Source organism: Gavialis gangeticus, unplaced genomic scaffold, assembly GCF_001723915.1.
Source record: "Gavialis gangeticus isolate Ggan-Ray unplaced genomic scaffold, GavGan_comp1, whole genome shotgun sequence".
NCBI lineage: Eukaryota > Metazoa > Chordata > Crocodylia > Gavialidae > Gavialis > Gavialis gangeticus.
This window is the reverse complement of record NW_017729008.1, coordinates 5,815,312-5,828,893: the sequence shown is the minus strand read 5'-3', so window position 1 is coordinate 5,828,893 and position 13,582 is coordinate 5,815,312. Positions and strand designations below refer to the sequence as shown.

At 40.3% G+C, this 13,582-nt stretch overlaps 1 long non-coding RNA gene across 1 annotated transcript in view; it reads left to right on the top strand.

Annotated features, from left to right (window-relative positions):
* The first annotated feature begins 1,295 nt into the window (after positions 1-1,295).
* Positions 1,296-13,582, top strand: part of LOC109292101 — a 99,038-nt gene continuing 86,751 nt past the window's right edge. The window contains exons 1-2 of the long non-coding RNA XR_002096039.1: positions 1,296-1,332; positions 5,724-5,804. This is a non-coding gene — a long non-coding RNA (uncharacterized LOC109292101). The remainder of the gene's footprint in view (positions 1,333-5,723; positions 5,805-13,582) is intronic.

Genomic DNA, 13,582 nt, shown 5'->3' with positions numbered 1-13,582 from the left:
ATTTCAAGTCTCTATTGTGTGTGGTTGTGCAGCAGAGAGAGAAAAGGAGATGGAGTCTCTGCATCAAAAAGTATCTCCCCCCCCCACATTCACCTTTCTGCCATGTGAAATCTATTGCTGTGATAACTCTTAATATAGTTAATATGGAGCTTAATGTACTCCTTTTGTTTGAGCAGTTCTTTGTCTGCGAGTGAGCTTGCTAAATCTTGGTGGGTTTTTTTTCTTTTCTTTTTTCAAAATCACAGTACATCTAAACTATGTTTCTTTAGATCTGTTAAATCAATCTTATCCAAAAGATTTGGGATGATCTATAGAATGAGTTTGCATTAATTAAAATGGAGCAATTTTATTGAAAATAATCTTGTATTGTATGCTATGCTAAGTGGTGTAGAACAAGCCTACTATTTTCTCTCACTGTGAAGGAACAATGGTAAATGAAAGAAGAAGGTTTTTTTTCTTTTTTTACACATACCATGGAATAAAGCTTCCAAACAACAGTCATCATTAGTCTCATTTGCCTCATCTCTATGAATGTTTGGCATTGGCTTATAACTAAATTTGATTAACAGCTTTCCAGGATTTCAGCAATTTCAGGAACAAAAAATACACAATGAGCTTAATATTCTGTTGAGTGGTGGCATGTTAACACCACAGATGCACCAATGAGGCTGTACATTGTTTTATCTTTGTAGGTTTTTTTTAAAAGAATTAGTTTGTTGGGTTTTGTTTTTGGAAACTTCAAAAGCAGGGTGATTTAGACCCAAGTGTAAGCTTTATCCAGACCATATAGATCCATGGAGGTCAGGATTAGAATTGACTGGGAATTTTTGGATGAAACATTTTTCTCTAAAAATAATTCTGAAACTATCAGAACTGACATTTTTTTCCCCAACACTTTCATCAGGAAGGGTTTCCTAGGTTCTAGATAGAAGCTCTGGTCAACATAAAAGAGAGAAAAGAAGCCCTCAACTCAGAATATCCAGTAGTCCAATTTGTTAACTGCGTGCTTGGGATGGAAATCTTTTGTTCTGCTCTAACCAAAGCATAGACTCAACCTGCTTTTGGTTGGGTTTTTTTGTTTTGTTTTGTTTTTTACATTGCAGAGAAGCACCTATCTCTCTCAATGCATTTCTACTGGGTGCAAAGGGAGGGAGGGAAGGAGTGGGAGTAGAAAATTGGAATTTGTTCTTTATCATCCTAATGCTGAGTCAGCCTACAACTTCAACATGTTACACATATTCTTGTTTCCTCGTCAGCCCTAACCAACATAAAAGCTTCATTTCTAACCTACCATTAAGGAAGACAAGTCTACAATATTCAGAAGCACAACAGGTATGTTCCACTTAGATATATCAGGCATATTTTGCAGCAGATAGGCTGGTAAAGTGTGTTCAGATTAGTTTTGAAAATACCTTTCAAAAAGAAAATCTAACAAATAAGTTGACCCACATACTGGCATTTCTTTATAAATGCTTCTTTAACAATTTATTTTGTGTTGCAACAAATTGATGTGAGGGGGAAACATTTTTCTTGATGTCTACGTAGATATTATTTAATCTGTCGTGGCTTGCAACATAGAACTATTATATTTTGATGCCATTATATCTTGCTATTTCTCTGAAAGGAAAAAAAAATGGTAGTTTATCATTCAGTAACATTGCAATGCAGACATGCAGACTCCTTAGATTACTTTTTTGCTTTTGCACAAAAGCCTTGATGCTGTAAACCCTTATGCAATGTTCATGGCTTCTGCATTCTGGCACAAGTGAGAGTGGAGACCATGCATGAACACAGATAAGTGAAGCACTAGCTTTATCCTTTGCACTGAAGAGAAATAAATAAGAAGCCATTTGTATGCACACTGCCTAATTTAGGCATGCTCAGAATAACAAAGGAGCCTGACTTGGGTGAAGAAAGGGTGTTAAATTATATTCAACTCTCATCATCTGAATTAGGCACCTAGCTAGTCATTCTTTTAGGTCCTTTTCCTGCTGCTAGGCAAGAACTTGGTAGTTTTTTCATAATGCAAGGTTTGATTTTGATATCACATATAATTTATCAGGATCCTCACTTCCACCTTGTGATAATGAGTACAAAATTCCACATTGGACAGGCCTATTTGTTGCTCATACTATCATGGGCATGAGCACACAAAGAAACTGCTGTCTCCTCCATTATTAGAAAGGATCTCTAAGGCTAGGTACAGATGTTTGGGGAGTTTAGGGGGAGGTTAGATAGCATTAAAAATGGCCAACTGATCTATCTTGGTTTGCCCAGATGTGGACCTTACACTTAGATCCATTGGCGACATGTAGAGGGTGCATGGGGGTGCCCATGCACCCCTTGAGATTGGCAGTGCACCTCCTGCGAAAAGCACCGGTAACACTGCCAGTGGCATCTGTGGACAGTTGCCACTTGCCACCCCCACCTCACCACTGACATTGCTGTGGCCACCTGCGGGAGCTCTCCACTCACCACCTCCACCGCTGCTGCTGCCTGCGAGCAGTTGTCATGTTTCCCCAGCCTCCGGGGGCACATGGCACTCATGCTTAGACCTAGTTAGGTCAATCCAAGTTTGAAACGTTACAGAATTTAGGAAGGTTAGATCAGTCTAAAAATGGTTGACCTGACTGAACTGTACCTCAGAGTTAGTTTAACTTAGACCAGGTGTGTCAAGAGTGATCTAACTGAACTTCTGTACAGTAACCAGCACAGTCCCAAGGCTGTGCTTTCCTACCCCTCCTAGCAACAGCATGGACACATCTACACATGCACATTTACTGCAGAGTAACTGAAATTACAGTCGCACATCTACACATGGATGCCTGTACTGAGCAGTAAATATGGTGTATAAATTAGATCAGGCATCATGTAGATATCAAAGTTATGCCTGATTAGTTAATGTACAGCAATGCATGTATAAATGCTTTACTGCACAGTAACACTGTGTGTGTGGAATGAATTGGGTGTAACTTGAGTCCCAAGTCAGTCTACACACAGCATTAATGTACTTTAATGCCTGCACATGTAGATGCGTGCCTATTCCCTCTTACCACACAGTAACTTACTGCACAGTAAATTTAAGTGGTGTAAATGCACATATAGACATGACCAGTATTTTTAGCCCCTTGGTTTCTCCTCCCCCTGTGGACTGGCCAATGACCCCTACCCCCCATCCCACAAGCCACTCCCTGTTCTGGTTTTACTGGTGTTTGCTGGTACCATGAGCCAATAGAAATAAGGGTGAGGGGAGGGGCATATGGGATGGAGGGGTTGTTCATACGGGTATGTGGGGGTCCAGGGGGCTAGCCTCTGGGTCTTGGGAAGGGGCGAGAGCCCCCTATTCCACCAAACCCTCCCCTGCAAAACCACCAGCTTCCTGCTCTGTGCACCCCTCCTCCTACCCTAATTTACTTGAATCAGGCTCCTGGGAATGGTGGACACCTGTAAAACAAGCCCAGGGGGTGGCTTGTGGTTTTTGTTCAGTGGCATTGGGGGGATAATTTGGGGGGTTTACAGAATTGGAGAGCCTCTCTAATCTTTCCAAAGTCCCTCTGATCTCCCCAAGTCCCTGCATGAATCCTGGTAGCTCCCTGATCTGACCAGACCCTCCTAGACCCTATAACCACCTGCATACCCTACTAGCTCCCTGCAGACCCTGCTAGTGCTCCAATCCCACCAATTTCTCCACAGACCCAGTTAACTATGCAATGGAAACACACTGTAGGAATAAAATAGCCACCTATTATGCTGTATGATGTAGTGGTGGAAGTTTAATTTTTGCTTGTTATCAAGAAAAGGGTAACAGTTTTATGTTTTCTGATTTTAATTATTCCACTTATAGTGTTATACATTTTTTTATTCAGCATAACACTTGCATTCTTTTCATCTAGGAACAGTATTTATATAATATATTCATTTTTATGGAAGATATTTTTCCCCAAATAATTAGAGAACAACAATGTAATGAGCCATGTGCCTTGTTGAGAGGCCAAGAGAATAAGAGAAGAAAAAACACCAAGAAATGCTCCAGGCAATTAGCTGAGACCCAAAAAATGTTGCAATAGAACACAAAGATGTTCCTTGAGGTTTTTGTTAGGTTAATCTAGAGGGAGGCTCCAAGCAGAAATCTAGATTTGAAAAGCCCTGAACTTAGATTATCTGTCTTTAAGCCAAAACTTTCTAAAGGCATAGTAAAGATTATACTGAGAGCAGCATCAAGCACTTCTGAAAATTTAGCCCTGTGCCTCTATCCATCCATATAATATCATCTAATTTAATTTACTTTTCATGACCACTTATCATAGCTGGTATAGTTACTTAGTTGTACTAGTCTTTCACTTCTGAAAGCAAGAGTTACAAACCTGGTTTACTACACCAGTGTGAATGAGTTTGTAAGTGTCATCCTGGCTCTACTTGTGAGTAGGAATAGTTCCAGGTGGTGCAGTGGCATGGTTGCACCCCCTTTTGGATCACACTGTAGGAGCAGCAGGCACATATTTTTAGTCCCCAAAGCAGGTAAGAGTTCCTCCCTTCTCCTCTCCTCTGTGCTCAGTGGCACCTCCCTCCCAAGCCTCCCCTCCCTCTTCTCACCACTGCAGCTGTCACCAGAATTTAGCTCCTGCCCTACTCCAGATGGGCTGTTCAGGAAGCCAGGTTCAGCTCCCTGCCTGATCACCCTGTTTGTTCCCTGCTAGTGTGGGAACAGGAGCAAAGAGGGGGAACCTGCCCACAGGCGACTGATAAGGGGGATACGGGGGGGCATATGCTTCCCTTGAGATGGGCCCCTGACTCAGGACAGAGCAGTTTTTTTGCCATGTGGGCCGTGTTGGGGGGGAGGGGGCACTAAGCCGTGGTACAGAAGTATAGGAGTGGATATGGGGCTTTTGGTCTGCCCCCAGGCCCACCCACAAATTGTGCCCCCCCAGACTCAGGAGTCACCAGGCACCCCTGAACCTGCCTGCTACCAGTGCTGTCCCCAGCTGAGACTGGCACCCAATGCAGGTGTTTCCTGCAGCCCCAGGTAAAGCAGAGCAGGAGTGGCCAGGACCGTGGCAACCATGGGCAGGTCTAACTTTCCTGTGGGCAGAACAATAAGAGAAGGAAGGGCAGTAGTGGGTAGGAAGTAGAGGTACCACTGAACATGAAGAGGAAGGGAGACTGTGCTGAGGGTGGGAGGGTTCTTACCTGATTCAGGAACTTAAAAAAAAAAAGCCTAGCTTTGCTTTTCCCAGGCTGGGCTCTGCCGGCCTCCATGCAGGGGACAAAGCTGTGAACAAGAGAGTGCAGCTACCCCTGCAGCACCTATTGCTGCTCCTGATCACCTCTTTTAAAAATATTGGATCTGTCTATGTCTCTGTCTCACAGCAGAAAAATTGGCTTACTGTGTTAATGTAAGATTCATCCTAGAATAGGGGAGGGATTTAATGAACTGAAATCATAAACAGAATTTGGGGGTAAGTCTACACAGAACATGTGCATTTTTCCTGTTGAATTGTTAGTCCTTCCTTTTTGTAATAACCAGAGTAAAAGAAAAAGATTAAAATGTATTTATTTAATTCCAGGACATAAAATACAAAATAGGTCTGAAGCAGGACCAACTGTATGTACTGGGAACAATAATAGATCCACTAACTGTAACATAGTATAATTATTGTTAAGGAGAACTGACCCTATGCCACTATTGTTCCCATCATTATTGTTATTCAGCCAATTGTCTTTAGTGTTTTACGGAAACAAATAGAAAGGCTGATGCCCTAGGGACTTTACAATATAAAGGCCTAGTCCTGCAGACACCTATCCATGTAAGAAACCTTATGCATTTGGGTAGTTCCAGTGGCACTAATTAAAATATGATACCATGAATTTAATTCACTGGAGAAAGTTAGCAGATTGAGGAAAGACAATGGACATGAAGAGGCAGTCTTGTGATGCCTCACTTAAGGCTACTGCATTTCTTATCACTTCAGTGATTATGATGTTGTTTAAATGTGTATATAATAGTGGTACTGCTGAGTCACTTCATGTGAAATGGACCTTGTGAAAAAGTGAGTTTAAGGAAGTTCTTGAATTATTTGAAACTAGTGGCTTGGTGAACTATATTGGGAAGTTTTTCTTTATGTAGGGGACAATATGGACAAACATCAGAGTTTTATTTGAATGAAACAGATTAATAATGCTGTATTTTCTCACATACACCATGCCCTGGAATATAATGGACACTTTGTTTTTGAAAGGCAGAAAGACAAAGAAAAGATTTTACTAGACTTATGGTTGCATAGAGCAGAAACAGAGCTTAATCTTCAGCTGACTCACTTCAGTGACTCACCCTTCATAGATACTACTAAAGACTGGTCCCCAGGGGTGGTTTTCTGATTTTGAGAAGAGCTAAGGAGTTTCCAAGGCTCTGAAAGAGAAAGAGAGAGACAAGGAGTAGCTAGCAGGCAGAAAAAAAATGCCCAATACAAGGGTTCGCTTGAGTAGTGGAGCATCAAAATCATTAAAAAGAGTGACAATATTTAACACACATGGAGTGGAGAACAGTGAGCCATTAAGTTAATTAACACCCTCAGCTGCCTGAGCATAGTAATGCAACAGATGCTGTATTGTGGAAAAGGAGTCAGAGCAAAGGGTGATTCTATCTTGGGAAGCTGATTTTCTGCTCTACTTAGCACATGAACCCTAATGTTGGCGGGGGGGGGGAAGAATGTGTGTTGCATGTGAGAAAAACAGTACAGAGTCAGCACCTTAAAGATGCGCTGATCACTATTAAAACCAGAAGCTTGATTCATAAGCTTTCAAAGTCAATAAAGAGACTCCCATATACTTCAATGAGCTTTGCATTGGGCAGTGTAAGGCAGATTTTCGTAAGTATTTCGCCCGATAATTATGCAAGAAGGTATCTAGGGGTGCCTGCACACAAGCAGGGAGGCTGCTTCAGTGCCCCGTAATTCTAGTGTGTCAGCTGGACACGCAAAAATTCTAATCGAGCCTGCTGGAGTGTGCCAATTACTGTGCTCCAGCAGCCTCCCACGTCTTGTGCGTCAGAACCCCCAGGCTTCAAAATGGTGGTGTGGGTACTTTATCTAAAGCTCATTTGACCCTGATACATGAGACACTCTGGGCACTTTAATTAGAGTGCTCCCCCACCCCCATAGTCGCAGAGCATGCATATAAATGCCCTAGGAATAGATAGAAAGAGAGAGCAAGTGCAGCAGACTTTGGTATCTCCCCTTCATGAAATTCATAGCCTCAAATTAAATGCTTAAACTGATGAATCAATAGACTTAGGTACCTCAGAATGGGATTTTCAAAAGACTGCTGAATGGGTAACTTCCTGAGGTATCCAAATTGAACTGCTGAGGAGTGGGATATGGCTTAAAACCTGTACTTCAAAAGAGGCATTTCATCGTACACTGTAGGGAGGCAGATGCCTCTTGATCTTTGTTCAAGATTCACAGTCCTCAACCTTCTTCTGGGAGTAGGCACTTATATTTATTTATATTTTACAAAATAAGCAATGGTGAAGCTTCTCCAGGGACAACTCTGTAGCTGCTCTTCAACTCTTTGCCTTGGAGTGCTTGGGTACCTATACACATGCATCGAAGCTGTTCCAAAGCACAGTAACTATAGTGTGTTCGAGCAGACTCAATCGTGGTAATTAAGTGTGGTAAGTACTGCACTCCAGCAGACTCCAGTGTCATGTATATAAGCATCCCTGCACTGAAAAATGATGGTGGGGGTGCTTTAACTAAAGCTTGTTCAATGAGCTTTAGTTAAAGTGCCCCCACCACCATATTTCAGCATGGAAATGCCGATGCACATGATGCTCTGGGAGCTTTAATTAAAGCAGCTCTTGGAGCGGGCTCTGTAATTAAAATGCCCTTCCTCTCCACCCCGCCTGCCACCTCCTAGAGCACATGTATAAATGCCCCTTGAAAGTACTCATGGGGAGCATTTCCAGAGTAACTTTATGATTGCTTTTCTATGTCTTCTCAAAAAACAGAAGCTGATGGCAGTTGTTGGTTGTAGTTGTGTTGGTCTGAAGACATAGGCAGGCAAGGTTCTTTGGGTAGATGAGGTATCTTTTATTAGACAAACTAAATAGTTGGAAAAATGTTCTTTGCAAGCTTTCGGGCATAAACACCCTTCTTCAGGCATAGGGAGACTCTGAAATATAAAATTATTTAAATATTGTATACATAATTTATTCACAAATTTATTAAATTAATTTATATTACATTAACTAATTTATACATTTTAAATAAACAAATTATTTAATAAATACTTTAAATACAATATTTTTTTAAAACTGAGTAATTCTACAAGAAACAAGATTATCTTTAAAAGAAGCAGGGGAAACATTTTTTGTGAATAGTATCAAGATGTGAATCTTAAAAAAAAAAAAAAAAAGAAACAAATGACCAAATAAGATAAAAAGTAAAATCAATATTGATAAAGTGCAGCAAAAGGGCATATTTGAGGCAGCAATTTTTTTAACATCCCAGGCAAAAATACCTTAGTACAACCATAATAAATTGCATTGGTTTAATCGCTTAGTAAATAACTGGAAGATTTGTACAGAATTTATAGTGTCACTTGAGCAGCATTTCTGTAAAAATAACACGTTAGGGACTTAACTTGACAATTTAGCATAGAGATGGTATCTCCATAGTGTCACTGTGACAATATATATTTTTAAATTAATAGCTCATTATTTCCTTCACATATCAGTTTTTGAGAATGACTTTCATGGTTTTAAGATATCACTTATTGCTTGCTCTTTGTGCTCTGCTCTCTTCAGTGCTCATATGAAAAGTTATTGTGGCATATTAAACAACACGTTATTAATGGAACCTCCTTTTTGTTATGAGAGTCCAGTGTGGATAAAATGCCAAATAAATGCTGTGACTTGAAAAGAGAAATTGGTTTAACATACAGTCTTGAGAAAAGGGTAATATATAAGCTTTACCAAGTACAGAAGTAGACATGATGACTTAGAAACTATAGCTATACAGGTCCTAACTTGTAAAATTTAGTCACATGCAAATCATCATCTCTTGTGTGTTTCCCATCTTTTTGTAGGCTGAGGATCAAGGCACAGGTTAAACTTGTCCAGTGTTAGTCTATAGAGCCAGGGAGTGAAGTTAGCTGTTCTGTGTCAAGGCCTTATCTTCTTCAAGTGTCTAAATCCCTCACAATGTGGAGCTGAATTATGTTGCAACAATCAGGGGGCACCTAATAAATTACATACCTCCTTCCACGCTCTCTTACTCCCCAAGTTATTCTTTTATGATAGTGTCAGACTGGTCTAAAATGAAGCTATAGGGGAAGGACAGCTGTGTGTTCCCCTTACTATACTACATCATTGGCCTCATTCAAGTTTGGGGTCCCTACTCTCTCTCAAGGTAGAACCATGAGCCACTCTCACTCTCACTTATCCAAAGCCTATGAAGCTGCACTGAGCCTTGACCAAGACTCTAAGACCCGTCTGGACTGTGCAAAAGATTGTAAGAAGAAGGGACTGTGGGAGAGCATGTAGGGTAGTTGGGAAGGTAAAGGAGTAGCGCACCCTTCTACAAAGTAAGTGGTGCTGAAGAAGGACTACTGAAGTTTGCATGGGGTGGGTTGAGGAGGAAGTGGGCTTGTTAAATTGCACATAGAGACTGGGGGAGACCAGGAATTTTGCGGTCTGCTTCTGTTGAAAGGGACTCTTGCTACCTATCCCCTCACAATCCTACAGTCCCCCTTTTCCTGATTGCTTCTGTGTGATCCCATGGACAAGCAAGTAGGGTCTACATGAGGTTGCTCCAGATACAGAAGAGTAAGGACTCAATTATATGACACTACCCAGACAACTAAAACTATGCTGCTTCTGCTTCCAGAGATAAGGTGTGCAAAGGCAATTCAAGTGGCAGGATCCATTCATGCTGCAAGCCCAATCAAGTTGGACAGCCAACTGGACTTCCTTCTGTCTCTTGCAGTTTCATTCTTGTTGCAGTTTCATTCTTGTTGCAGTTTCATTCTTGTTTCCACTTTGCCTCATGCCCTGTAGCATCAGAAAACTCCAATACTCTTGTATGCCAGGATCAGCCATGGTGATCAGTAGTGTTTCTTTCCCTCACCTCTACAATCCGTTTCTCTCCTAGGCTGCCTTGAATCCTCATTACAGGTTCCCTGTTCCTCCTGGCTCCTATTCTCAGTCTCTCTTTTCCGGCTTTTCATCCAATCTCGGTGTCCTCCTTGTCTATGGAACCTTTTCCTAGTCCTTGTCTAACCAGACCTAATTTTCCCTTGAACCTCAATTCCTTGTCTGGTCTCCAACAGGGAAATGGACTAGCCATTTTTTACAATGAAGGAACTGAACATCATCTTAACTATTTAATTTCTGGCCTCTAAGTGCTGGCTGTTCATGGAATCAGATCATTGTTGACCATAGCTATGTTCATGGCATTATACCACTGTTAATACTTTGAGCCTTCCAGTTCCGAATGCATTTTTAAATGTACTGATGCTATCTATTCCTTGACATTTAGGTTCAATAAGAAAACAATTTCCACACTCCCATTTACAAATACATGAGAGAGACTGACAAATTTCAGTAACTTTGTTTCAAATTCCAAAGCAATAAAATAAAACAACACAGACATTTTCACATATGCGTCCAGTGTGAGGCAATAATTTTGCAGTTAACCTTCTAATTATCTTACTGATTATACTGTCATTGGAGAAAGTTGAGATTGGAAACAAAGTTTCAAACTATATTAAAATTAATTCACTCCAGGCTAGTTTTCAGTGTTTCCAGAATTATAATTCAGTATTCAATGTGACTGAAAATCAAATTAAGCATTCTTGCTTGGGGACATTAGCGTAAGGCAGTACTAAGTTAAAGATGCCCATGAAGACCACCTACATTCATTTGCAATTGCAGTTGTCTGAAGAGCCAGGCATTTTCTGGCCCTCATCCAAATAAGTTGGACTTTTTTTTCTTTTAGCCTCCTAACACTTGAGAGGCTCTGTAATAATTGGCTTCAGTGACTGAGAAAAAGATGATTTCATCTCAGTTGGTTATATGAAAAAAACTTGAAATACTGGTCTTGTGCCATCATAATTTATAGTTTTCAAGAGGACATGATGCTTTTAAAGCTATAGACATTGTCTCCTGGTCTTCTAGCAATGATTAATTCATTTTGAATATACAACTCTTTATTAACTTATTATAGTTGCACTAGAGCTTCAATAAAGACTGTGTACAGTTCAAGAAATATTTTCACATGTTCAGTTTTTGGGTTTTTCAATGCTAATCTCTAGTTCATATCAGTTTCATTCGGCGCACTGTTTTACAGAGAACAGAGCTAGTGTTTACATCTCCTTCCTGTTTCAAATGTCACTAAGCAAATCCCCTTCTTTGACAAATGACGCACGTGGAGCACAATAGTCCATTTGTTTAAGCCCCAATTTTGGCAAATGTAAAAAAATGCCTCAGTAGCATTTCACTGTCACAGACTTTGAAAACTCCCTTTCAAGGTAGTCCTTACTGGCTCAGTTTCTATTGGTATTCCTTGTGGATAATGTTGCCACCATTTGTTTTGCTACTAATCACTGTTGACATTTCCATGAAGTGCTAAATGTGCACAGTCTGCCTACATTTATGAGTAGCTGACAGTGAGTAGGTCTCCTAAGACAGATGCAAACAGTTCCCAAACTTAGATTTCTCTTCCACTTCATAATATTTACTGTCATTCAGGGCCAGGCCTTCTGTTAACACTTGTTCACTATCTTTCCAAATCTACAATGGTCAAAAGTGAAGAATGACAGGCTTTAGGCTGTAAATGGATTTATGCCCTGACTATGATTATGCCAGACAGAAATTTTTTCATCCATTCATTCTTCCCCTGAGAATGAAATAAAGGTTTATCTGTTATATTTTAGACTTTGACACTTTACTTTGTATTTCTACATGCACCATATCTCGGATAGATTAATCTAGAGACCTTCAACAGGAAAACCACAAGCCCCTATCACATGATGTAAAAGAGTTACTCCTGTCAGTAAGACTTGTACTAACAGTTATTAAGCAGTATCATATTCATGGATGCACATGGAAGTGCTTCATTTGTTTTAGAATCTGATAGATTGCTACTGTGTTCCCTACAAATACCTAAGAAACACGCAATTTATCACACTCATCTACATGGATTTTTGCTGTTTTTTGTCAATCAGTTTGTACCAAGGATCAAGTATTTTTATTTCAGCTTGTTAGAGAGTTGTTTTAGGTGAACTCTTACCACTGGCACTGTGTCTTCGGAAAGATCTATTGTTATGTCGAGTACTGATCTTTACGAGAAAACTGCTGAAACATATTTGAAAGACAGGTCTCTAATGTCTAATACACGTTTCTCAAAGTAAAACTTCTGTGAATCACTATCTCTCAAAGATATCATTCCTAACTCAGAAGACCACAAGTGATGGGTATGTGGCTGATTTTCTTTTGAGGTTTTTGGTACTTATACAGCAGTATTGAAAACAGGATGATAACATTTGTTTTCAAAATATTTTAAAGGTAGGCTTTTGCACAATTTGGTTAGCTGAAATTTCAAAACTGTTAGTGTTTTCAAACTGAAGAACAATAGTTGAACATCCCACCATTAAAATAAACAATGTCTAAATACTCCTTTATCTGCTTTTGAAAAGATTTCTAAATTAATCAGCATTATATCATTGTATCTTTTGTTGACAACATTGTTACTTTGAGTCCTGCCTAGCACAAGTTCACTAGGAGCTTAGGTTTCAGCACCAAGCAAGGTCAGGCTTTAAGGGTCTATTATCTCAACCCTAGTCATATAAAACACCCAGCAGTGCAAAGGGATACAATCTTATTTCATGTTGTCGGCCAGAGGTACCCAGGCATAGATGGCCTGCACTGGGTTTCAGCTTGCTGGTTTAGGAGGAACCTAGGTTCATGAGCCCAGGCTCCCCTTTACTGCCAAGTAGTAAAGGTATGATTGGGATCTGATCCCCAGTCCCAAAACCATGCATCTTGCTATGCATGTGTCGCAAGGAAGGAAGCACAATTGTTTAGATCAAGGATCAGACCCCATTGTGCCAGTAAATGAATGTATGCCAGGGTCTTTGAATCACTGACTGATGCGTGTTTAGTACCCAGGGAGTAAAGATATGAGCTACCCCTTAGCTGGTCTAAATTGTAAGGTTATAAATCCATGTGCAGAGCGTTAACTTCTCTGGATGGGTTAGGAGCCAAGATACCTTGGTTTCTTTGTTTCAGTTTCTACATGACACCAACATTCCTTTTGAAAATTCTAGTAATAAACTCTTTTATTTTAAAATTATATGTTTCAATAATTTGTTTTTGGTGCTTTGGTCTATTTTGCTAGGCTAGGTTTTCCTACTCTACTAACCTACTAGTGTACAAAAGTGGGGGGCAACCTTTTAGATAGGTGTGTCACCAATGAGCCCCACACCTTCCCTCAGTGCTACTGCCCAACCTGCCTTTCTGCTTTCTTGTTTCTGACCTGTGCTCTGTGCCTGATACCTGTTTGTTTTCTGATTCCTCCCTAAAGGG